Below are 25,785 nucleotides of genomic sequence, written 5' to 3' on the forward strand. Positions count from 1 at the left end.
GAGCACCCAGTAAGCATTCAGGAGGTCTCAGTTCCCTTACTGCCATGGATCTTTTACTCAGCCTTGCTGCCTTATTGCCACGGATAATTGAATGTGGGCTGTGATTTTATTTATTTTAATACTTTATTTATGTATTTATTTAAAAGCTATATCTTTTTTTTTAAGATTTTATTATTTATTTGACAGAGAGAGACATAGCGAGAGAGGGAACACAAGCAGGGGGAGTGGGAGAGGGAGAAGGAATCTCCCTGCTGAGCAGGGAGCCTGATGCAGGGCTCGATCCCAGGACCCCGGGTTTTAATACTTTAATGGTCCTGCATAACTCTCTGGTCAAATATCAACTGACTCGAAATCTTTTTGCTCAGGAATGTGCGGGGTGGCACCTGGCGTTGGGGGCTGGACGACAGGGCCCTGGGCTTGCTTCACCCCACGAGGGGAGCTGGACCAGCCAGCTCAGAGCAAGCCCAGCCGAGGGAGCAGCTCTCCTTCCTGCTGCTTCTGCGCCCGCCCCCCAGGTTCCTGAGCCCCACCACCTGCTGGCCTCGGTCTCCCCACTGCAGAGAGTTTCTCTCTTCCTGTCTTGGGTTTCACGCCTGGCAGCTGGGGTGGGCCCTCAAGCACCCGGTGGTTTCTCTGGTGGCACCACACATAACTCATGTCCTTCCCAAATATGGAAAAGGCTGAATTCCTCCTGAAACAGTGGTGCTGGCTCACATAGGCTGCTATTTGCACACGTTCTGCGACCAGTTTTGTTTCTTATGAACTAGCTGAGAAACACTCACTAAATGAATTTCATTCAAGTGGCTTTTACAAAAGGATCTGGCATTGTTTTTTGTTGTTGTTTGTTGTTGTTGTTGTTGTTGTTTTTTACAACAGAACAAAGTATTGGATGTTTTAAAATAAAAACCTAATATGCGATAGAAAGCGGCTGAGTGCTGGCTGGGTGGGTGTAGGAGCTTGATGTCATTCGGCCAGCATCCGGGGGTTTACCTTCTCTAGGACCCAGGCTGGACACCATGGTGTCTCAGAGTTCTTTAAGGACTATGGTTACGTCTGCCTGACGTGAGGCCTTGCACTCTTGGGAAGATGGGGGCGGGGGGCGGTGAATAGAACAAGTCCAGTGATTCATATCCTGGAGCATTTTTGCAAAATGAAATGCAGCAATGAGAGGTCGTGTTCCAAACCGTCCCTGTAAGACAGCAGTTGGGACCTAGCTCACCACGCTATTTTTAATAAATGAGGTCACAGAGTATTTATATGCACCCTTGGGGCAGGCCTCTGATTGAAACAGGAACCAACAAACTTACACTTTAGTGACCCCACCACTCACGAACTTCCAGTTTCGTTGCATTTAGAACATTTGTTATTTGGGGACAAGATGGTAAAGAAGCGAAGCGAAAGAAAGAAAATTAATGGACAAAGAAAGCATTTTCTCTTCACCTTCCTCCAAAAGTGTCATTCTCTCCATTTAAGAAGAGAAGATGGATAAACAAACTGTGGTACATCCAGACAATGGAATATTATTTGGTGATAAAAAGGCATGAGCTATCCATGCACAAAAAGACACGGAGGGACATTCAGTGCATGTCACTCAGTGAAAGAAGCCACATACTGTGATTCCAGCTATGGGACATTCAGGAAAAGGCAACATGATGCACACAGTAAAAAGATCAGGGACCAGGAGGTGCCAGGGATTAGAGAGGAGACAGGGATGAGCAGGTGGAGCACAGAGAATTTTTAGGGCTATGGAAAATTCTGGACATGGCCATAATGGCAGACACGTGTCATAGTACACATTTGTCAAAAACTACAGAAGGCACAATACTCAGAGTGAACCCTAATGCACAGGTGGACTTTAGTTAATGGCCAAATACCAGGATCGGCTCATCCACAGTCCTAAATCATCCCGGATGGGAACAGTATAGGGAGAAGGGCTGGGAAAATGTGGGGTAGTTGGGGGATACAGGGTAACTCTCCATTTTCCAGACAATTTTTCTATAAACCTAAAACTGCACTAAAAAACACAGTCTGTTAATTTTTTTTTTTTTTTTTTTAAGTGAAGACAGCTATTGGCAACTTGGAATTTCTTAGGGCTGTCCCCTGTGCTCTAAAGGGAATCCTTGGGGCTGTATGCTTCTGTCCCGGCACATGTGCCCCACCATTTCCCTGCCGCTGCTCTCCACGGCTGCTCCCGGGAAACCCAGGGGCACCTCTGTTCCTCTGTGACCCCTTGCCTGGCACGATGCCCACCAGGCCCAGGCTCGAGCCCACTCTGGAAGCTTCAAGTCCCTACTCCACTAGGCTTTCTAGTGAGAAGGCTGTCCTTTTGGGTGATTTTAGTGAAAAAGCGACACTTGCGGCTAGAGGAGAGCATGGGCTGTTTCTCTTTTCCTTCAAGATGACTCGTCCGGGCATGAGTGTGGAGTACAGGTGTTTCATACTGACGTGTGCCCACGTTGCAGTGGGCCTCGGCCCTGGTGGGAGGTGCGTGGTCAGCACCCTCGTGGCCAGTGCTCCGGGGGGCAGGGCCTGGCTGATGCTGACAGGGCCCTAGGCTGTGGGCATTTTCTGGCCGTCTTCTAAATGCCAAGCCCAGGGCCAGGCCGGGGATGGACACAAAGATCTACCCCTGAGAGTCTGGGTGGAAAGATGGACCCAGAGAGCAGTATGGGCCCCGCAGACAAGGGGCATCTGTGTGAAGGGGTGTGCGGGGCCGGCCCCCGGGGAGGCGGGGAGGAAAGCAGCCCCAGCCCTGGCCCCTCAGAGGCTCTCCCCACAGCCCTCCAGGCCCCAGGCAGCTGTCTCCTGTTCCGGTGCTCTCCCAGCTCAGATCAGACATCCCAGCAGCGCCTCAGGGACAATTCAGAGCAGGCAAGGCCCCTGCTTCACCCTCTGAGAGCCTCCCCCCGGGATCTTTCATGGATTATGCTTCAAGGGACCTTCTCCAAAGCCCTGCAGGGCAGTTACGTTACACACAGAGTCAGCCTGGGCATCACTCTAACATCTAGCTCTCCTAACCGTGCTTGTCATGTGTTACCAAAGCTGGAAGGAGTCTCTGAAAGCCTCCATGTTCTCCACAGCTTCGGAAGAGGAGGCCTGAGGAGGTTAAGTCCGGGTGGGTTTTCCCCACGCCACAGACACATTTCTCAGAAGCAGGACAAGAAGGATAGGGAAGGGCAGTGGGGTTCTCACCTCTTTTGGGCACGTCAGCCTTGAGCCATGGTATCCTGCTCATGTCGAGGGCACAAACCCGCTATTTGAGACAAGCACGCAAGTTAGCATGTATGTACATGAGCCCAACCAGTCCGTGGAAGCTGCCCACACGTCCTCATTGCTGGTTTACCTGGGCAGAGAGTACAGGCAGGGGACTTTTCCTGGCATGGGACATGTTCCAGGAGAGTGACTCTGGGTAGGTCACCAGCACTGCCCCATCAGCAGTGAGATACAGGGGTGCTGACCTGAATCCCCAGGGCAGGTCCCAACCATCCAGCAATTCCAGGAGCAGCATCCACTGAAGCAAGCCTTATTTTACCTCGATTTACCTCTTGGGCATTATCTGTTGCTTTCTGTTTGTTTTATTAGTTTCCAGTTTTCTTGTGCATCGCAGCCCTGGATACACAGTGAAAGGCTTTGCTGTGTGGCTGTTGCAGGAGCAAAGCTGAGAAGAAAATACTGGCCATTGACATTCCGGGGGGATGGGGGAATGGTACAACCTCCTCCCCCAAAAGTGTCTAAAGAGCACAGATTTAAACGGTTCTTCCAAGACAAAAAAAAAAAAAAAAAAAGAAAGAAAAATCCCTTGTGGTATTAAAATATAAACTTTATGGGGCACCTGGGTGGCTCAGGAGGTTGGGCGTCTGCCTTCTGCTCAGGTCACGAACTCAGGGTCCTGGCATCGAGTCCAGCATCATGCTCCCTGCTCAATGGGGAGTCTGCTTCTCCCTCTGCCTCTCTCTCTGTCTCTCATGAATAAATAAATAAAATCTTTAAAAAATAAAATATAAATTTTTGATTCCAACCTTTTAAACTAGCTTTGTAATTATGAAAAAGGGAGTTCTACCTTGCTGTGTGTGTGTATGTATATGTGTGTGTATGAGTGTGTGCATGTGTGTATATGTATGTGCACATGTGTATCTATGTGTGTGCATGCGTGCGCACATATGTGTATATGCATGTGCACGTGTGCGTGCCTGTGTATGTGCGTGTGTGTATTTGTGTGCATGTGTGTACGTGTGCACGTGCATGTATGTGTATATGTGCGCGCGTGTGTGCATGTATGTGTGCATGTATGTGTGCATGTGTGTACGTATGCACGCACATGTATGTGTATATGTGCGCGCGTGTGCATGTATGTGTGCATGTATGTGTATATGTGTGCATGTGTGTACGTGTGTGTGTGTATGTGTGTATGTGTGTGCGTGCATGTGTATGTGCGTGTGTGTATTTGTGTGCATGTGTGTACGTGTGCACGTGCATGTATGTGTATATGTGTGCGCGTGTGTGCATGTATGTGTATATGTGTGCATGTGTGTACGTATGCACGCACATGTATGTGTATATGTGCGCGCGTGTGTGCATGTATGTGTGCATGTATGTGTGCATGTGTGTACGTATGCACGCACATGTATGTGTATATGTGCGCGCGTGTGCATGTATGTGTGCATGTATGTGTATATGTGTGCATGTGTGTACGTGTGTGTGTGTGTATGTGTATGTGTGTGCGTGCATGCACGCGGCAATCTTGCTATCATTAGTGTGATATTTTGGCAGTAAACTCCATGGGTTCTCAATTTTGTCTCTACTGGTTCTAGTAACGTTCAGAAAGAAATCGCACAGCTGGCGGGGGACAGGTCCGAGGTGGCCGCGCTGGGCAGAGCACCCAGGCCAGCAGCTCATCTCAGGTTAGAGCGTGGAGTGGCTGCCGTGTGAACGTCACCGCCCAGAGTAAGCAGGGACTCTTTCTTCTTAGAGGAGAGAACAAGGCAAAATAAAACAGACTGCGATTGTTTCCAGTGGCTCTTAAGTGGGCACCAGGGAGGTTCACACCGGATTTGCAAACAAGTGGGTGTGCAACCATGTTTGTCCCTCAAGTGGTCTCTGACCCCTGTTCTTCAGCCTCCTTGAGGCCTTCCCAAACGGGGACTGTCAACATTTTTGAGAAGAAAGTAGGATAAGGGGATGGCTAAGCCACAGGGAATGTGGCTCAGTGATCCTGGGGACCAGGCTCAGGATCCGCACTGTCTCCCGTCCTCCGGAACTCAGGGGAGGGCGCCAAGCACAGCACATGGGATCACTCGATGCTCGCAGCCATCTGTCCCCAAACCGGCCACTCGCCTGCTCGCCCAGCTGTACCGCTCATTCTGTGGGTCAGCTGGGATAAGATCTGTGCGGAAACACCTCCCTCCTTAAGACACCCTGTACGCTACTTCCTCCGTGAGCCCCAAAACCTTCATACAGGGTGGCGACACCACCAGTGTCCCTGACGTGTCTGTCCCCTGCCCTGAGCCCCAGAGAGCAGAGGTCAGGCCCTGCATCCCTGTGCCCCCAGCACCAGCAGCAGCCTGCCGCAGCTAGGTGTCCAATAAATGCTTTTCTTCAAGAGGCTCCTCTGAGATGAACAAGAGCCAGCGGACCATCAGCAGAATGTCGGCGCTGACAGCCAGCGCCCGGCCCCACACTTGCTCCGGGACCCTCCGCAAGGCTCCGACTCCCAGACCGCAGGAAACAGACCCCACGCACGAGGGCAGCTTCATTGGCTCCACTCTTAGACTAATCATTCCTAAACATTCTTCCTGTTTCCTCTTAAATGCCTCTTGTCTTCCCCAATTATATTTTTTAAGATGTTTCCTGTGTCTTTGTTCCATTGATACTAGTTCTCTTGATTACAAGAGGAGGCTGCCTTTTTAGATTAGCTTATGTATTCGCCTGTACAACATCTGAGTTATATAGCAGATATTCTCTGAAACTAAATAGTAATGGAGGTTTGGCCAGTTGTACCCTCTGAATTTCATGTTAGACCACAGGCCATTGGCTCTGGATAAGTGATCCAGAGTTCATTTACTTACTCAGAACAAGTGCATGAATTTTTATTTTGATCTCTCATGATTTCAGTAAAATCTTATTTTACTTTATTTTATTGTCAGTGAAATTTTATTTTAGTGTATTCCCTGCCTGAAATGGATATGTTATGCTCCAGCCACTAAGGAAAGATATCATAGAATAATACCTAATGGCATAGGAAAAAACTGGCCTTATACTGCTTATGAAATAATGTGTGTGTTAGACTGTCTATTACATTATGGTCCCAAATGTGAAAAAAAATTACTAGTTATTTCAGGTTGGTAGGCTTATGAATGATTTTAACTCTCTTCTTTAGGTTTCTCTGGATTCGGGAGTTTTTTCTTTGATGAACAGAAATCTTTTTGTGTCAAGGAAGAGAAACTGTTAGCATTTTAGAAAGTGCAAACTCTTCTTTTCCTTGACCATCCAGAGTGTGGGGTCCCTGATTCGCAGAAAGACCAGAAGATTCCCACCAGGGGTGTGGGAAATCTCTGATGTCATCGGTATTAGAATGCTATGAACTTGGATTTGGGAAGGACAAGAGCTTGAGAAGTGGTTTGAGGTTTGGGCTCAAGAGGTAAGAGTGTGAGAAATGACTTCGTGATGGCTGCCAACCCAGCAAGGTGACAAGTGAAATTCTGTAACAAGACAAGTCACCGAGGACCCATTCCCGTGTCCAACCGTGGGCCAAGAACTCCTCTGCTCAGAGAAGTCTAGGAGCTCAGCCCTCCAGGAGCATCACAGATTCCTGGGTCAACCACAGCCTCTGGCTTCGCCTGGGGGTTACCTGCAGCAACCTCTGAGCTCACGGCACAGAACAGCACCGGGGCGTCCAGGAAGGGTGATGCCAGAGAATGACGTGGCTGGTTGGTACAATAGGGTGACTGACCGCCCCATCATACCTGCCGGCTCAAGATGCCTTTAAAAAGGGGGGAAATAACATTTCCAAGGACTGCCTCTGTAAACCGGGCGTTTGATTTATGGCATTCTGTTTAAAGCCTGTGAAGTAGGCAGCCTCTTCGCTACAGATGTGAACACTGACACCAGGGAGGTGATACCCCCAGAGCCAGCAGGGGGCAGCTGTAATTCACACCTGGGTCCCCAGAGTCTATCCGAATTCCATGCTTACCCCCATCGCCTGCCCCAGTGAGACGAGAGGGGCTGTACCTCTTGGACAAGCCAATGTCTCTGAGCCACGGTTTCTGTCTATACAACGAGGCGACTGAGTTAGGTGGGTTTTGAGGTCCTCTTGGGCCCTTGCATTTTAGGACTCTCTAATGATTTTACCCATACCAGAGTGATGGCTTAATACAGTGTTTAATGAAATGCTACTTTCTTTCTGGCATGAACTTCGCATAGTCCCACGAGCAAAGCACAACAAAGCAGAGACAGGTTACGTGTCCAGATGATGGAGGGTTCCCAAAGGTCACAACTATAAATGCATTCCAGAGACCTCTGCCTTCCTCCACGGAACAAGACCAGAGGCTGTGGAATCATGGAGCATCACCTGCAGGGTGGGAAGTAAGCCTGTGAGGAGCACAGTTCACAGTGACGTGCGTCCCCACATCTACTCCCTTGTGACTTTCACGCAGTGTGTACAACTTGCAATACACAAATTACTTTTCATTTTAAAATTCTAATTTCCTCAAAGTCTTTGAAACAAGGCTTCAAAAAGGCAAATGGAATCGTGTGCATCTTCACTCTGATCCTGAGCTATGATTGAAAGGAACGTATCAATCCCACAAGCACTGAAAACAAGCATTTTCCCTAAGCTGTAGGGTCTGGGTCTGCAACACGGGGAGCCAGCCCAGCAACATGACAGAGGGGACATTTCAGAACAATTCACTAAGCCTGGTTAGGCTTTTGTTGTTCAAGTTCTGCATTTCTGTGGACTGGTGTTTCTGCTTGTCATCACTATTAATGTGTGAAAAGAAGAAGTCTGCATGCAAAAATGTCAGAGTTTTTTTTTTTTTTTTTTTAATCCGATGGTAGAAATGGGAAATTCGGTTCATAACTTTCTTATGAATATATGGGTATAAAGGCATACAAATTACTTTTACTAATTGCTGAGAATTGTTGAGAAATAGAGCTTATTTGGGCTTTCTGGGTGAAGACTATGAGGCAGAGTATGTAGACTTCATGTGTGTTCAAAGGTCTGCAGAAGACACCTGGTGGGCTGGAGCCTGTGGTCGTCTGAGGATTTGGTCTGGGGGCGGGGGCAGGCTCCCTGGTGGCCTCAGAGGTCGTGGGGAGGGGCCACCCGAGGGATCCTTTGGAATCCAGCTCTGGTGTCAGCTCTGTGTTTCTACTGCTTCTGTTCCTCATTTGGAGTCTGTGACCACAGACACGTCGCATACGCTGGAGGCTCTGCTTCCGCTTCTGTGGGGCTGGGTTACTAACTGTGCTTCTCTGTGAGGTGGGATGGGGACGCCATTGGGCGATGTAGGTAATACGCCCGCCACTGCCTAGCGCAGAGCGAGCATCCAACAAATGTCAGTGTTGGTAAGGACGAGGGAACATGGTGTGGGCACCCTTGTCCTGGGAAGCAGGGTGAGAGCAGAAACCCCGAGGCTGGAATGAGGGGGTGCGTGGGGAGAAGTGCAGAATGAGGAAGGCCGTGCTGTTCAGAAGATGGCGGAGGTGTGCGCATGGGGCCAGGCTTTGCTGGTAGTACGGCTCTCTGCCTCTGTCTCTCTCTCTTTCTCTCTCTCAAGCATAGGTCAATAATGGCTCTTGCCAATCATTCATTCTCACCTCAAGAAGTAGCTCTCACTTTCATTTCCTCCTTCCTGGTCTTGTGTTTGCAGGAAACCTGAGTTAATAAATGCTTATCCCCACCTGCTACAGGTCCAAGGTGCCGTCTCTTCCTTGGTCTGTGCCAGGGACACATGTAGGCTTGGAAAAGCTTCATGGACAGGCTGAGGTTATGGGCCAGAAAGGCTGGTTATGTGGTTAGGGCAGCCCCCTGACTGTAGGAAGCCCCAAACCCAAGAAGCTGTTTGACCAGGAGACACAGTGCAGGAGGCCATGGGGTAGACCTCGAAGAACAGTGTGCTCCAACAACAAGGTAGAGGCCACAGTGAGTCCCATGGCCACCGCTGATCCAATTACGATTTAATCTGCTTTTCCCAAAATTTGGTCATGTCCCGTCCCTGATTGGATGGCTAATCTTAGATGGACGTCATGAAACTCTTTGAAAACTTTGTCATTTATAAATCTGAAATAACACCACATAATACCAAAGATCCTGCTCATAATTTAGGGGAGGAGAAAGATAAATATAATTTTGTAAATCCTTCGACGGCCTCAGACTGGATCAGAGTGTGCCAGGCCCACCATCCATAGACGGGCTTGGAAAGCGGATGGAAGGAACTTTGGTAAGATGTCTAAAGTCTTGCAATGCTAATGAAAGGAGGTAAGTTTGCAAAATTCTGCTCTCACAGGTGTCGACTGACCTACAGCCATAAAACAACAACTCAGGAGTTTAAAAAGGTAATTGTTTTAGAGCATCCGAAGATGTCTCTCCTTAACCTATTTCATACTGAAGACTAGCAAAAGCACAGATGGACAATTTGTTTTTCTGACGGGTTGTACCATAATTTCACTTCCAGTGAAAGTTCATGTCAGAAACAAAGACTTACCCAGTAAAAGTAAAGCTATCGTATGCCTGCTTTCTTAGAATGATTCCATTACCGATTTCCTTGGCTATTGGTAGTTTCCCATTGATTTATTCCTGGGCTGAGGGTGTTATTTGGAATCTGAAATATCACAGAAGTGTTTTCATAAGACCTATAATCATATGATCCATTATCCAGGGAGTGTGCCAGATTTTATATCTCATTATAACATCAGGGACATAATTTTTAATACGTGTGCCTGGGATTCTGTGAAACATATATAACATACAGAACAATTTGGATTCAACTGTGCTTTGGTGTTTTGTCCTCGGGAGCATGATGTGCTTTTGATGACAATGGGGAAGAAAGTGTGAATTTTGGAGTAGATTGCCCAAAAAGCCTAGTTAAAAAATACTCTGTAAATGGTGACGCATATGGCTTGATTCCATTGCATCAGCAAACACGGAAACTGAGCTGCAACAGGGGTACCGGTTATTTCATTTGATTTTAAAAAAAGGGAGAAGCTGAGGATGATGTGCACCGTGCTGGTGAGTCCATGGAGCGCGGGCTCTGTCCCACAGACAATGAGAGGATGGATTGAAAGAGCATTTGGGCAACCGCTCATTTGTTAATGAATTTTATAGGAAGACAGTTGTTTCTTTACCTTGATCCACAATGGCATTTCCTCATTCTGCTGCATGCTGATGTGGGGGATTTTTCAAGAACCCGATCTCGGATACTTCCTGACTGTTCATTCAAGCTATTCCTGTTTTGCCTCCATTGATTTAACCACAGCTACTTGTTCATCAATGGGTCTCCACCCTCCTTGGGAGAGGGAGCTACGCCTTTCACCTCAGGGAGTGTTGTTCACGGAGAGATCCACCAGCAGGGAAGAGGAGACCAGACGGTTCTGGCCGGAACTCGAGACCCGTGGGAGACGTGGAGCATGGTGAGCTGCAGCATCTACCGGGACAGCCTTAAAAGCCTAGGAAATCTCAGTATTCCGGTGGGAGCCCTGCCCTGTGACAAAGTGGATTCACATGCTCACAGACATTGTCCAGTCTGTTGGTTTTCCAAATATTTCTTATCAGCAGGTCTTGGTCTCAAACAAAATCTTAGACAGGTCTCTAATTCTACGAAATAAACAGTGAAGATACAGGAGGGGCTGCTCTAGGGAGAATAGAGGCCCCAGAGGGGCTTGTTCTAGAGGGTTTTAGGTCAACTTTGCAACTGCAAGGAGATTGCTAAAGCACTGCTTTGCTGTCCAGCTCATGGGAAGCACAAGTGTTCCTAGGATCCCATTCCTTTAAAAAAACTCATTGGGGTGATGTTCTTTGGGGACACATTGTGTCCCCAAAAAACATTAAATTAAGCCTGGGGTATACTGCTTAGGAGGCTGTGAGATCTACACGTCAATTTAGAAAACTTTCCATTAAGTGGTCAAATTAATACACCAGATATTAAAGGATTCACCTTTACTTACCTTAGACAAGTTATTCTCACGAAGGGAAAACTTCGTTTACTGACGCTGGATAATAGGTAGTTCGGTATGTATGTTGGTAACAATGCAAATTATTTGCTTTTGTTTTTTATATTGGGATGCATCCCTTTCAGGGCCTGGGAGCCCCCGTGATAAGGCCCATTTCCCAGTCTCCCCCCCACCATCTCTACTGCTGCCTCTCCTGCTCATCCCCGGGAAGCTTCCTCCAACTCAAGGGACTGTGCGGGAGCCAATGCATTGCCCACCAGTCTCTCTGCAGGTATTAGAGATCTGTCTGTATGATTTTTGCAACATCTTAATACTCTGTAACTATGTCCAAAAAAAGAAAAAAGTTTTAAAAAAAGAACCCTGCAATCTTTTAGCTGGGACTTGCCCCTTCTCCCCAACTTTCTCGGGCACCCTGAGAAAGCCCAGCAGTCACCAGTTCTGGCGGAAGCAACCCGGGACTGCTGGAGCCTGGAGAAGCCGAGGGCCCCCGTGCCTCTCTTGGGCCCCTCCCTGGGGTCACCAGACGCAGGCTCTCTGTCCGCCTCAGCCACATGGCCAGGACTCCCATAACTTCATGGCATCTTTTGCTGTTTTGCATTCAGTACCCATGTTCAAGTCTGTATGTGACACATCTCTTGAGATGGATTTTTTTTTAACAGAGATTACCTTAGAGCAGCAACTTACAGTATTTCAACTTTTAAAACACATGGCTTTCTAGGGACTTTTCAGTGCGGCACACAAATCCCTGTTACGATAACAGAGCTAATCAGAGAATGCTCCTTGGGTTCACGGTGGGGCTACAGGCGGGAGTTGGAGCTCTTCCTCGTCTGCTTGCTTGGAGGTGTAGGAAATCTAGGTACTTTTTTCCACCAGCACTAAAGTCCTGTATAAAGTGAATAATATCATAGGACAATGGGAAAACCCAATCAGAAATTTTCAAGTGTTTTCCTAAATATTACTCCTTTGAAAACTGTTTGTTGACAGTGGTGACACTGATTGGATCTGTGCCCGTGTGCTGGTGCACAGAGGGAGCTCTGCCCTCTGAGACACTCGGCCAGAAGTCTGCCACGCTGAGGGAGTTGAGAGCACCGTCCGCAAGGAAGACGTGGTGGGTCTGGCCTGTTGGCGTAGCCACTTACCTTCTCACCATTGCCAGATCTGCTGTTTCGAAAGGCTCAGTCTTAAAACAATTTTTGGAAAACAGCGTTTTAAAATTCTCAAACCCCCACTGCGGATGAAGCACGCTTAAAATTTTCTTGGGGATTTGAGGAAATTATTATTAAAGAATGGAAAGTGAAGGGAAATAACTAATTCTGGTCTTTGAAGCTCATTTGAAATTTAATTGACCGCTAGGCCACCAACTGTCTTGGCGCATGACCACTTAATAACGAGAAGCTCAACCTTACATTAGGAACAAGAGCGACGTAATCCATCAAAAGCTACACACCATTTACAGTGCTTTCTGTGGAGGTTTCTTGGGGAAAGTGCAGAACACACAGTTTTAAGTAATTTATGGGCTTTTTAGTAGTGTTATAGCACTTGAGTTCTGGCAATAATGAAAGTGTTTGTTGACAAGTATGCTTAAATTTTATTTGACTTGGGCCATAATTGTACCTTGTCTCCTGCCTCAGAAGCTCAGGCTGCAATTAATGAAGTCACGGGGGGCAATTTTTTGAAAAAGTTTAGTAATACAGATAAGCACAAACATCTTAAGTGTTGAAACCAGGATAAAACAATAATGCCACCTTATATTCAAACAAAATCAGTTTGTAAAATTGCATTGCTATTCTGAAGAATCTCATTTGCTAGCTTGGACGCAATCGTTAAAATATCAATTTAACAATTAATTTTCAGATTTGAAAATTACTCTCACGTTAACCCCATGTAATATGCTTAGAATAAAGAAATATGACCAACACCACTGTTTTAAGTTCTGTTGTGAGAATGGACATAACCCTGATCACCAGTGGGCTCTCCTTGGTCAGGGCACTGAATTGATCCCCACCAGCTCCTCTGCTCTGAGAATCCCAGCGAGATACGGCAGAATGGGGGATTTTGCAGGCTGGATGCTGATCTTTCTTCTGATGAATGCCATTATGGCCTTGGCCTTGAGTCTGGCACTCAGTCTCTCTGGGCTTACAGATTCAGTCTGTGACTCCAAAATGTAATGTAGAATCTTGATTTTCAATCTTTTTGCATAGGAGGACCATTTTTATAACATCCAAACTATATAGAGCACCATACAAAAGTAGGGTTACCTTTGTTCTCTACTGATGCAAAAAAAATGGTATATGATACATATACGTCATCGGGACTTGTAGTAAGTGTATGTGTACTGTGGTAATCACGACAACATCTGAAAATTCTAAAATTACTAGTATACGTGTATGAGAAATGGAATTTATTCAGTCTATAAAATCACAAGAGCTTTGACTTACTGAGTACTTACGGGGTAAGCATTGTGTTAATTATGCACTTGACATTATAAAGGTACACTATTAGTATGGTTATTTTACAGATGAAGGGATGGAGGCCTTGAGAGATTAATTAACTTGCTCAAGGTCACAGAGCTAGAAGGATGTGGACGTACTGAACCCTTGCAAATTACCCCAGACTCCTGGACTCCCACATCCCCAGAACACATGTTGAGCGTAGCCTGAAAGGACCATTCTAAGCCCCATCATTCCATTATAATGCTCAACTCTAAGTAAATTCTTCCTCCAGTCGCCACATCAGATGATGAGACCACACCTGTTTCATTTATTCCAAAGCATTTATTTGCTTAGTTAAGTGCAATGATAGATTTTGAATGTAAGCATGATGTAAGTAGTTTATTAACCATGTAGGTGAACCTGTCATTGGCTTATAATGTGTTCCTACCTGATTCCATGTGATGTGCAGAATGTCTCAGATGAAAAATGTAGGCAGCAACGTACTTTTGAAGTAACTGGCTTCAGGTGAATAAGCAAATGATGCTTGAAACTTCTTTTCGGGGCACCTGGGTGGCTCAATCGTTAAGTGTCTGCCTTCGGCTCAGGTCATGATCCCAGGGTCCTGGGATCGAGCCCCGAATTGGGCTCCCTGCTCCACGGGGAGCCTGTTTCTCCCTCTCCCACTCCCTCCGCTTGTGTTCCCTCTCTCGCTGTGTCTCTCTTTGTCAAATAAATAAAATCTTTTTTTTTTTTAAAGAAACTTCTTTTCATGGACACTTCTGTATTATTTATCAAATTGTGTAAGTGCTCAAATTTAAGGAGCTTTCCAAGGAAAATGATGGCTGAGTCTTCCCACATGCCCTAACATTCAACAACACATTTCCTGTGGGGGCGCCTGGGTGGCTCAAGTAGTTAAGCATCTGACTCTTGGTTTTGGCTTGGGTCATCGTGATCTTGGGGTCGTGAGTTAGAGCCCAGCCCCATGTCAGGCTCTGCACTCAGCGGGGTGTCTGCTTCCCCTCTCCCTTGGCTCCTGCCCTCGCTTGGGCGCTCTCCCTCTAAAATAAATATAATAAAATCTTTAAAATCTTAAAAACAAAGAAAAAGAAATTTCCTGTGGATTTTAAGGTATGGCTACATTGTCTTCCAACAACTATGTGAAGTTACTCACTGTTATATAACTTGGCACTTCTGATAGGATTTTAAATGTCTCTGTTGGACAGAGCCTTATTTTCAAAACACTGTCAACATTAAACAGATAGAAGATGCTGCTTTTAAACTTACCCCGAGCAGAAACAACCTAGCTCTGATAATGTTTGTATCATCAGTGGATCTCTAGTCCCTACATGCCGATCAAACCCCGGAAGCAGGTTTGTACTTGATTAATCCCACCTGTGATTCAACAAGACTGTTTTAACTACAGGACCAAGTGTTGTGTTGGGGGGGATCCCCCACAACCACAAAGAACCAAATACATGTATTCGATCTCGCTGTTATTCAAGGTTGACATTTTGTCTGATCAAACAATGCCTTTCTAACGTTGCAGTCTATACCTATGCGTTAGTGTGGTTTTCTAGACTGAAAAGTACATCCATCCACACATTATCATCACTATGAATAATGTTAAATCATTTCAAATTGGAATATTTTAAGGTATTTGTATAAACCCTGTTATGAAAGTTATTTGCTTATGGAATGTTGTTTAAAAGGAATTGTCATTCCTAATTATTTTCGCAACCACATTCTTTATTTATTAAATTGAATATTTACTTCCAATGGTTCACAAGAGACAGATTTTCCGTACAGGAACCCACTTACTCTGGAAATACTTTTATGTGATATAATTCTGCAGTTGCCAAGGGTTCTCCTTTTTCCAAGTAATATTGCTTCTTTGAAATTTGACCAACAAAAATTTACTGACACTTCATATACTTTAACGAGCTACAGAAATTTTCTTAACTATGTTTTTAATAAACAGGAATATTGTTTCGATGGTATTTAGATTGAAAAATACGTAAATCTTCAAGAAAGTGTCTCGAGATGCATGAATATTTGGTGCATACTTAGTAAGTACCAAGAGAATAACATGCCATATTGACCTCACTAATTGAAATTACAACAACAAAAAACCCTCAACCCTGTGTGTTGTTTCCAGTGACAAAAAAAGAGTAAAATGTACTTTTAAAACTTTTGAATAGCTCCATATTTTACTTGCAAGTTTTATTAGTAAAATCTATCAACTCTTTCAATTTGACCAAAATAATCCAGCTTGGCTTCTTGACATTTGTCTATATATATATATATATATATATATATATATATATACACACACACACACACACACACAAATATATATACATTTGTCTCTATATATATTTGTTTAGTTGCTATGTTTATATATATATGTCTATATATATATACTTGTTTAGTTGCTGCATTTAATTTGTGATTCATTATATCAGTCTGAACAAAAACAGAAACGAGTAATTTTTTTCCAGGCGTTCTGTCCTCTGACATATTTGACAGATGCTAAGAAGGGGTGGAAGGATTTGTCCCGTGCATTGATCAGTTACTGAAGACCTAGTAGGCTCCAGACAATCAGTGAATCTGTGAACACAACAGACACGGAGTTTCTATTAACCGTAGGAATGCACTACAAACAGTAGAGATAATCAATGAGCATATCATATTGCAAGTTACAAAGTGACCTATGTTATGAAAAATAAAGTAGATGGTAAACAGAAGCAGTTAAGGCTGCATTCCAGCAAAGCCTAAAGAAGACAGGAGCATGTCAGGGTAGGATTGGCAAGGCCAAGTCATGGCCCCAAGGATGCCAAGACACCAAGTGTGCTGACGTAGCAGGAGCAGAGAAGGGCAGAGCCAGAAGAGAGTAAGTAGAGGTCCTTGCAGGCCACTGAACAGCCCTTGGCTTTTCTCCCCAGAGTGAAGGAGAGAGCCAAGTGGAGATCTGAAAGGATTCTATGCAGAAGGAGCAAAAAGGCACAAGCCTGCCTGTAGTGGGTTGAATTGTGTCCCTCAAAAAGATAGAGGAAGTCCCACCCCCCCAGGACCTATAAATAGGACCTTATTTGGAAATAGGATCTTTGGAGATGTGATCAGAATAAGATGAAGTCATTAGAGAACCCTCATCCAATGTGACCAACGACCTTGCAAGAAGAGACACTCAGGAAGAACATCCCATGGGGACTGGCCCTTCCAGCACCGGGACTTGGAGGTCTGGCCTCTAGACTCCAAGAGAGCACACTTCTTGTAAGTCCCCCGGACTGTGGCGTACTGTCACGGCAGCTGTGGGAAACCCACACGTGATCTGGGAGCACGGGTGGGGAGGGCCGATGGGGGTGGGCGGAGGGGCGGGGAGAGATTCAGGGGCCCTGGTTCGCGGGGACGCTGGACAGCGAGCCGCCTGGGCTCCCTGGCTGTCTGTGTCTGTAAAGTTCACGGAAGGCCAGGCTGGGCGGTCTTTGTTTCCTCTGGCCTCCCGCTGTCGGGTGGAGCTGCTCAACGGTGGAGAATTGCATGTAGGCACCAGTGGGGGTGTTCCAGGCGAGTGAGGGGCATGCGCAAGGCAGGGGCAGGGATCTGCAAGGAGTGACTGTACTATGGTGACCCCAGGGGTACAACTGGGCACGGAAGCCAGGGCCTGAGAGAAGGCGTGGGCCCAGGAGAAGCAGTGAACTCTGAGCCCCCTAAGCTTTCATTGTTCTGGCTCCTGGCATAGTACCTCATGTATAATTTTTGTCCAATAAATCTGAAATGGCAATAATAGCCCCAAAGCTGTATTTCTCACAAAATTAAAGCTCTGTGTTTACATGCTATGGAAAAAAGGTAATTTTTTTAGACCAGAAAAAAGCCTTAGCCAGCATCTAGCCAGACACGCACATGTGTTTAAATGGGGCGACACTTAGGGTCAGTGCGCTGCCCGCGGTCACACGGCTGCTAGATCCTAGAAGCAGAAGCGGGGGCTGCTTGTCGTGAGCTTCTCCCGCCACATCTCTAACTTGCTTCACCTCAACGTGCTGGACACGTGGTTCCTTCAATGGTGGTTAGGATGGTTTGCTCCACAGAACCAAATAATATTAGAATAAAAAGGAACCATATTATTATATCTATGTTCTATCCTAACCTGTTTGCCTTCCCCACTGAATTACACCATAAAAAAGCGGGAAAGCAACCATGACGGTTGTGGCTTCTAGTAACGTACCCGAACGCGGAGTTACCAGGTGGTTTCGGGAGGGGGTGGGTGTGGGGGGAAGGGCTGTGGCTCAGGCAGTCATTTGCATGGGAATGTATGCCAGACGCTTGGTGACAATCTACGGACAATGCATTCCCCTGCATTCATTCCCTTGGTTGTCACACACTGACAGAAAAATATTAGTCCTATGTGGGAAGGTCTGCACCATTGGCCACCGCGAACACAGGATTTTGCGTTTCAGTAAAGCTGCTTCAGAGTGGGCTGGGATTTCCAGCATGGTTGAGCACGTTTATTGTTGGCCTTCAGTACGCTGTTCTCTTGGGCAATGTACCTATTTTGAAAATGTTAATGTAGCCTTGCTACTTTTATTTTCCCCCAGTCCGAATAATTCAGCTCCAGACACAGTGGCCACCAGACTGGAGAGAGGGGCCCTCATTTCTGTCCCACTGAAGATGGCAGCAACATGGAACCGGGGGCCTTTTGTGGTTGGTCTCCCGGGACTGTTCCCGTGGGGCTCTGCTTATGCCTAATTGTGGTTCATCCATGGGGTCTCTGAACAGGGCACAGTTGCTATTTTATTGTCCCCAAATGTCTCTTTCTACTCGATGGTTAACACTGGGACCACTGGTCCCACTGACTGAGACTGGCAATCCAGGTGTCTCATTTACTGTCTGCAAAGAGATGGGGGGCGGGGAGAGAGAGGCTGGAACACATGATGCCATGTAAGCTCCAGATCCAATGTGTACTCAGTCTGTCCATTCTGATGCTGGACTTTGAAATGCCTTCTACATCTTTTCCCATCTCTGCCTCCGAAACATGCCTCAAACCGGTCCCATGCCTTTTCTGGTCATGCTCGCTGATTGGAGGACTCACATTCTCAGACGTGAAAAACCCCACCCCAATCTAAATCAAAACCTTCCTCTTCCTTCCTGTTCAAGCATCTCGGCTTCCCAGCTCAGGGACCCCTGAAATCCTGGGGTCGGCATATGTCCCTCCACTCCTGGGCATCTGTCTTTCCCCTTGCTAGTTGGCTGCTTCAGAAGAGAAGGGAGAAAGTCCCACTTAAACACAGTTCATAATCTGGTTGCTTATTCCTTCTGTTTGCAAATGTCTGGACGGCGGGTGTTCCTCTGGATTCTGGATGCAGGGGTCCCACCCTCTGCTGAAGACTGTCTCCTGGCATGTCCTTTTGCCTGCAGCCCTCCTGGGAGAAGTCTTTGAGCTGTGCTCCAGCTCGGTGACCTGCCCTGGTATCCATCTGGATAATGAGGAACCTCCACACCCTCCCCCGCCCAACACCAAGTTCGGGAAGAACAAGGGTCTCCCACTTTCACCCTGTCTTTTGCTCCTGCCATCATGGGCTGCTCCAGCCGTTCTGCCTTCCCGCCTCTTGAGGTAAGACTTGATGGTTTCTTTGCTCAAATATGCCCACCAATGCCGGAGGTTGACTGTCAGCCCCCCGCCCCCCCCTCCCCGCCCCGGAGCGCCTGGATGTGCACTTCTCAATCCAGTGCCCGTCTCACGAGATTTCCCAGAAAGACTCCTTTTCTTGAAAGCACATCTTGTTGCTCACAGATTCTCCTGGGCATCCATCACTTGACTGGGGAGAACAGATGCCATAAAACCCAAACTGGACCAACAACTCTCTGCTTGGGCTTGTGTGAGCCCAAGAGTCAGCCCTTGAATTCCCTTTTACACTGGCCGGCAGTGGACAATGGGCAGAGGGTCTCAGAAAGGACCTTCTGCAAGTCCTGTGGCTTTCCCCACGAGTGATGAGGGCAAGGCTGCCCTGTTGTCCTGAGGCTCTGAGGCCCTGGGGAAGTTCCGTGTAATATTCCATTACCCTGACTTCAGCTCGAGCTGGGTCGGTTGCAGGCAAAGGAGTCCTGACATGTACATCTCCTGTTTCTCGTTTATTCCCGAGGCCTTGGGATCTCCTGTTTATAGAAACTCTCTTCTGCCCCGGAAGGCCCCTATAAATGCCAGGTTTATTACCGCTGTGTTTCAATTCCCTCCCAACCACTTGGCATCCCCTAGGAATTCCCCTCTGCTTACACAGAGCTCCCGAATATTCTCTTTCCCACTCCTTGGCAACAAGTGCTCGATGAGCGCATAAAGAGGCAAGTCAGCACAGAAATCCGTGCACTGCCATCATCCTGAGGTACGCAGGCCAGTAAATTTCCACCTGAAAGTTCATGACCACTCTTCATTCCTACTAGTGGTGAGACCATTTTCCCACCCACAGAGCAGAGTGTGCATCTGTCTTTATGAAGACATGCAGACTCAGAAAGGTAAACTCTACACGCGGTCAACGAGACAATGAGGGCTCTCCAAGAAAGGGCGATGAGTTTCCAGCAGCTTGAAATTAAGAAGAAAATCCTTTGGGACAAGCCCCTAAAACAGACACTACGGTGCCCGAAGCCCAGGTCAGTGCACGGAGCTGTACCAGGTTCCCCAGGAGCCCAGGGTATGCCCTTATCCCAGTCCCAGACTCTTGCGCACTCCAAAGTCATCACTAGCCTGACTTTTATACTAATCGCTTATATTGCTTTTTTATATTATTATACTTGAACCTGATATGTCTTAAAATCTGTGTACTCCTTGCCACCCCATCCCACCCTTTTCCTTCCAGGGTGTCTGTTGAAGAATGTGGGCCTTCTGTCCCGCCGCGTTTCCCACAGACTAGGTCCTGCCGATTGCTAACCGCATGCGGCGGTTACCCTGTGTCCTCCATGTGCAGCTAGATTCGAAGGTTTGATCAGATTCGGGTCTGATTCCTTTGGAAAGACCACAGGTAGCAGCGCGCTCTCTCATTTGATCCATAGAATCTTTGGGTATTGGAAGGTAGTTATCTTCCCCCATCATTTCGTTTTCATTTATCAGCTGAAATAAATCTCTAAGAAGACCTTTCCCCTCATCTGACCTTTAGTTAGGTGTGTGTAGTTGATTAGGTTAAGCATGAGAAGTACTCGATTCTTTCCTTTTACTCACTGAGGTTTCGAGATAATGAGCTCATTAATCATCCTCCTCAAGAGTGACCAGTTTGGTTGTTTAAAGTACCATTATAATCACAAAGAGGTGAGTCTATGTGATATATGTCAGTCTTTGCCATTTCTTCCCACTGAAACTCAATCCTCACCCTTCTGGGTGGTGGGAAATTTGTTGAGCCGGCTTCCTTAGTTCTTTTGCAATAAGCCTAAGTCGTCTTTTACTGCTTCTTAATTTTCTGGCATGACAACATGTTTTAGGCTAATTGTACTAGTTTCCTAGGGCTTTGAAAGCAAAGTGCCGTGAACTGATGGTTCAGAGCAACAGACATTTTACTCTGAGTTCTGGAGTCCAGAAGTCTCAAGCCAGGGGTTGGCAGGGCCATGCTCTCTCTGAAGACTCTAGGGGACAATCTGTGGCGTGCCCATTTTTTAGCTTCTGGCATGGCTGACAGGCACCCCAACCTCTGCCTCAGTGTCCTGCAATGTCTCCCTGTGTCTTCACATCATCTGCCTTCTGGGAATGTCTGTCTCTGTGCCTCTTCTCTTCTGTAAGGACACACGTCTCATTGCGTTGGCCCACCTGATATTCTACTACTTGTGGCATAAAAGGGAGACACACGTCTCCGTCCATCTGCTCTCACCCTCCCCCGTTTGGGAATTGCCACATGCCGCATGGTGTGCTAACTCCCTCGAACGTCCAGGGAGCACAAACATGAGCGCTGAGAAGGCACTTCCTTGTGGAAAGCCCAGGGAGAGGGCGAGAGAGGGGTGGCATGCGTTTGAGTTGAGGAGTTGTCAGCTGCCGGGGCTTGTGATGAGGCTGGGAGGTGCACAAGTGCACCCAAAACAGGGGTCTGAGATGTGCTCCATTATCAATCCAGAAGTTGGTGGTACGGAACCGGGAAGGCAGCTCTGCCACCTTCAACACAAATCTGTCACCACCACGTCCAAAGGGGTTTCACTGGGTGCAAAAGTCGGTGGGTGCATGCCCATGCCTTGGAGGGGCGTGTCCGGAAAGTGATGCCTGTCCCATTGCATGAGCTGGAACTCAGTGACTCACCGGCACATTGGAACGTCCTTGGGGTGCTCAGTCGGCTGGTCCTGAGCTTCCCCCAGCCACCATGAAGGGAGGAAGACTGGAGCATGGGGTGTCAGGACCTGCGTTGGAAGCAAGGCGGGGAGGAGCAATGGCTGCCAATAGCAGTGATGGCAGAGGTGAGCTGCTGCCGGTCCGAGGGAGTGCGGGGCTTCGATGCTGATGGAACCCCTCTTCTCGTTCGCTAATGGGGTTTCGACGCAGAGGAGTTGGGACTCTTTTTTCTCAATATTCAGGCCAATATCCCGCCTGGATGAGGCCCCTTCCCCTCTTGCCAGTACTCCTGGCTCCCATTTCACCAAATGGCCTGAGGCCAAGTAGATAGCCACTGTTCCCAAGCTTTACAAAGAACAAGAGCTTACAGACAGTTCTACCTGGGCCAGTTTTTCAAATAAGTTTGTAACCAGGTACTTCCAGGAAGCCACTTAGCTCCGTCACACTGGCAGCCACCACCCCGAGCCCAGCGCTTGGCTCCAGGGCACATTCGATGATAGACTGAGGGTCGTTCAAGTCCATGGTTGCAAGCATATTGGAGACACAAGACAGGCTTTCCCAGTGACCTCTCACCGGGAGCCGAATGGAAGCAACCAAGCAATAAGCAAGCACGTGTGGATGGGAGAGGCCGGTTAAGGTCTGGGGTCCCCCGGGGGTTCTGCTGGCAGAAAAGTAGATAGGTCATTCTCTGAAACTCGGAGCCCTCCTCTAACCAAACCAGTTCCTTCAAGAACTTTAGGGTTCAAGGTGGCCTCAGGCCGGCCAGTAAGCGCGCCTTCCCTTGTGTTTCCCAGTGAGTCTTCCTCATTCAGAGCTTCCCCAGTGGGAGGGGTCACAGGTGCAAACCCAGGAGGCTAACCTGAGTTCCTGGTACATAATAAAGGCTTAGTAAATGTGGCCATTCCTGTTTTGTCTGTTTCCTATCCAGTTTTACTGTAAGACTCCCCAGGGCAGAGCCCACGTGGCATGCTTCGTTGTACCCCCTCCCAGCACAGTACATTGCACACAGTGGGTCCCACAAAGTACTTTTTGCTTAGCTAATGGCGGGAATGTGGGAAGCACATTATTGGCAACATTGCTAGTCAGCTGGCTGCACGCATCACAGCATCGGGAGGGTGCACGTGTACCTGTGTGCGCACGCGTGTGCCTGTGACTTCGGAGAAAGTTACCTCTCTGTGGCTCAGTTCCGTCGTCTATAAAGGCTGAATTATGATACATATGAAGTATTTTGGATAATCCCCGGATACCTTCTATTTTCCTTACTCAGTTTTGTGTCCTTGAGGGAAGCGCAGGGTCTCATTTCTCTCTGGGTTCTTGGGAGCAGTTGAACCAATGCCCAGGGCCCTGAACAGAGCAGAACTCCTCCGTCAGCTGTCATCCACGAACGTCCCTGCACTTGCTGCATGTGCAGCATCTTAGAGACACTAGCTATCGGTACTATGGTAGACGGTGGTGCTCACTGGTGTCTGGCTCTTCTTTCCTTCTGTGCACAGAAGGCTGTACTTCCAGACACATGGAGCTTGGCGGGGCCATGTGATAAGTTCCAGGCCGTGGGCAGTGAGTGGGAGGGCGGTGGGAAGCCACCGAGTACTTGCAGGTGTCAGGCCCTCCACTCCTTCCTGCTGGCAGGGAGCAGAAGGCCACGTGTTTCGGGCTGTAGGGACCCCATCAGCTTTTCCCCGCAGGATTCTCCAGAGATGAGCCCACACCAACCGCATGTACCAGGAAACACAGTCTTGCTGTGTTCAGTCATCATGACTTAGTAAGGACCATAGTGTGAACTGGCCCAGTGTGACTGCTACACCTGGAAAGGAACATGCCTGTATGTGCATGTGCACACACACACGCACGTAAATACATGCGAACACACACCTCTATGTGAGTGCATGCACACATGTGCATGTGCATGCGCACACAGTGCACATATACATACACGCACATGCACACGTGCACACACATGCACATAAGTACATGCGAGCACACACCTCTATGTGAGTACATGCGCACATGTGTATGTGCATGCGCACACAAAGCACATACACATGCACACATGTGCACACACGCATGTAAGTACATGCGAGCACACACCTCTATGTGAATGCATGCGCACATGTGTATGTGCGTGCGCACACAATGCACATATACATACACGTACATAAATACATGCGACCACGCATCTCTATGTGAGTGCATGTGCACATGTGTATGTGCGTGCGCACACAATGCACATACACATACACGCGCATGCACACGTGCACACACGGACATAAGTACATGCGAGCACGCACCTCTATGTGAATGCATGCGCACATGTGTGTATGCGTGTGCACATAGTGCACATATATATACACGCACGTGCACACACACATGCACACGTATATGCATGTACACACGTACACGTGCACAGACACACACACCTACACACATATGCACACACACCTGTGCACACACAGAAACATGCGCGTGCGTGCACGTGCACAGACACACATACACACACACATACACACACGCACACACAATTTATAGCCCAGGAAATTACAGTTGAGAAACAAGAGATTCTGACCTACTCAAGCTGAGTGATTGATCTCGTGACAGGACCCAGATTCTCTCCATCCCACGCCGGGGAGCTCTCTGCCTCCCTTCCCTTCCCTGGGGCTGCCCCAATCGGGGGGCCCCTTCATGTCCCTTCCCTCGGTGTGTGGCACTCCACCTGTTTGAGCTTTGCACGATTCTCCTTCTGCCCAGAGTGCAGGTCCTCGCTCCCCTTGCTTATGTCAGTTCAGGCTCTGACATATTTGTCCTTCTCTTCTCAGCATACACAGAACTTCTCTGAGAAGCACGTTTAGCCCCCTAAATGCTGGTGAGGGGCTCCCCCTAAGCTCCCCCTCAGCTATCCATACCCCCCCAACATAGAAAAGTCCACATTGATGTGTATTTACGCATTAACTTCTCTATAGTCTCAAACTAGGCAGAGGCCACACCTGCCTTAGGTCACTGTGGCATCCCCTGGCCTGGACCCTGCACCTGTCCACGGTGGATGTCCCATGGATGTTTGCAGAATGAATATATGAAATATTATAGGCACCATTTAGTAAGTGCTTATCAAGTGCCAACTGCTGTGCCTGCCTCTTCACATGAACATGTGAGGTAGATACTTGTCATATTTAAAGATCAGGAGAACTCTTCAAGCCTAGAGCGATTTAAGATCAAAGATTTAAGATTTAAAATTTAAAAACTTCTTTAATCCTAGAGAGAGTAAAGATTTACCTAAAGTCCCCCAATCAAGAAATGGTGGTGACTGGACAAGGGCCTTGGTCTCACGCCACCAGCTACCGGCGGCAGAGTGGAGCGCGCACGGAGCTGGTGTAGACGTGGCTCCAGGAGGCGGCCCGGACAGCCTGCAGTCCAGCTGACGTTCCCGAAGGCTGGACAGGGATTTGAAGAAGGCACGGCTCAAATCCTATTTGTCCGTGAAGTCTTTCTGGCCCGTCACAAAGCACACTGGCCTCTCTTTGTCAGTATTCATCATTTACCTTTCATGACTCATGGTTTTGCCGTCGGTTATCTCCTGATCGAGGAAGGGATCCTGGAAGAGAAAGAAGGTCTACACCGGAAAAGAGCCGATGTGCTTGGGCTCGTTGGCATTTGGGAGAGCTCATGGGCGGCCCATGAGCTCTCCCTCTGGGGCAACCGTGGGTCAGGGTGATGTCGGGACGCCTGAGCCTGAGGCCATCACCTGTGCCCACCAGGGCGGGACGTGCTGGCCACTCCTGCCCGTGGGGGCCCCCTGGGGTGCTGCCCTCAGCAACATGCTGTCACCCGGAGGGCACCCCCCGTATCTGCCGTGGGGCTTCTGAATGACCTTCTGAGGTTGGAAACAGGATTCCCAAGATT

The sequence above is a fragment of the Zalophus californianus genome, chromosome 3 (assembly GCF_009762305.2).
Source record: "Zalophus californianus isolate mZalCal1 chromosome 3, mZalCal1.pri.v2, whole genome shotgun sequence".
NCBI lineage: Eukaryota > Metazoa > Chordata > Mammalia > Carnivora > Otariidae > Zalophus > Zalophus californianus.